Consider the following 1,116-nt stretch of genomic DNA (forward strand, 5'->3'; position numbering starts at 1 on the left):
TTTAAACCCTAATACAGTGAAGGAGAAGAATAAGAACTCGAATTCTGTGGCTTGTGGCTTACCTCTTTGTTCCGGCTCCGGTGACCCAAATCCGATCAGAATCCACCATCTGCCCCGATCCAAGATTCCAGCCCTAAACTCCTAAAAACCATGGAATCAGGCTCAAGAACTCGTATAAATCAAATTTAGGCCGACCCCTTACCTCTTCCGCCTGATCTTCCTCTCCAAATTGCGCCCGATTGAGCGCTGGTTCACGCGTGAGCCCGGTTACGCTCGGTGTTGCCACGCGTCCAGGAGCTTCTGCCGGCATGGCCTCGGAGCTCCTCCCTTCACCAGCGATCTCAGATCTCGAGCAGACACTGCTGCTCGCCGCGATTGAAGGGAAACAGAGAGGAGGAGACGCAAAACAGGGAAGTTGTCGCGGTAGCGGAAGAAGGAGAAGGGTTGCGACTAGGGCGCGGAGGAGAGGGAGAGGAAGACAGTGTCTAGGGCTACGCAAGGAGAAGAAACGGGGAAGAGAGGTGATCGGCTTCCTCCTTCCTTGGCTGCAGGCGAAGAAACGAAGGGGGAAGAGGCAGTCGGCTTCCTCCTTCCCCGGCTGCAGAGGAGTGGCGTCAGTTTCGCGTGGAGCAGAGAAATCGCGATGGATCGGCGGAAGAAGGAAAGAAAAGAAACGGTGTTGCGGTTTTTTTGGGAGAAGAAGTGTCGGCGGAGGAAATAATGGATTCCTAACGGATTAACGAGTTATAAACCCGAACCCTTTAACCCTATTTATTTCTTTTTTATATATATATTTTACACCTGTCAATTCGGCCGCTTTGGGCCGACACAAGGGTTGGATCAGGTATGTCGACTCCCAAGTCTTCAACTCGGTCAACTCCTCACGGTCGTAACACAAGCCTCCCCTCTAGTCTAGTCGAAGGAAGCATAAGTCAGACTGACTAGACAACGTGTAGTCGAGCCTGTGTGGAGCCGAGATCGGAGCGACCGACTTGCATTTTGAAAGTGGTTTGAAGGCGGACGAATTAATCTCAGATAACATACGGGCAGGAAGAGGGGCATGGCGTGGCACGCCATGCCGTTAATGGCATGTCATACCTCTAACGCGATAGGAGT

General features: G+C 52.2%; 1 long non-coding RNA gene across 1 annotated transcript in view; it reads right to left on the reverse strand.

The window, feature by feature from the left end:
- LOC141846769 (uncharacterized) overlaps positions 1-697 on the reverse strand; it is a 6,330-nt gene extending 5,633 nt beyond the window's left edge. Inside the window, exons 1-2 of the long non-coding RNA XR_012603362.1 lie at positions 203-697; positions 63-141 (exon numbers count right to left, since the gene is read on the reverse strand). This is a non-coding gene — a long non-coding RNA (uncharacterized LOC141846769). The remainder of the gene's footprint in view (positions 1-62; positions 142-202) is intronic.
- Positions 698-1,116: the final 419 nt, after the last annotated feature.

This window comes from Curcuma longa, chromosome 15, assembly GCF_044706935.1.
Source record: "Curcuma longa cultivar G26 ecotype Majalengka, Jawa Barat chromosome 15, ITB_CL_G26_1.1, whole genome shotgun sequence".
Taxonomy (NCBI): domain Eukaryota; kingdom Viridiplantae; phylum Streptophyta; class Magnoliopsida; order Zingiberales; family Zingiberaceae; genus Curcuma; species Curcuma longa.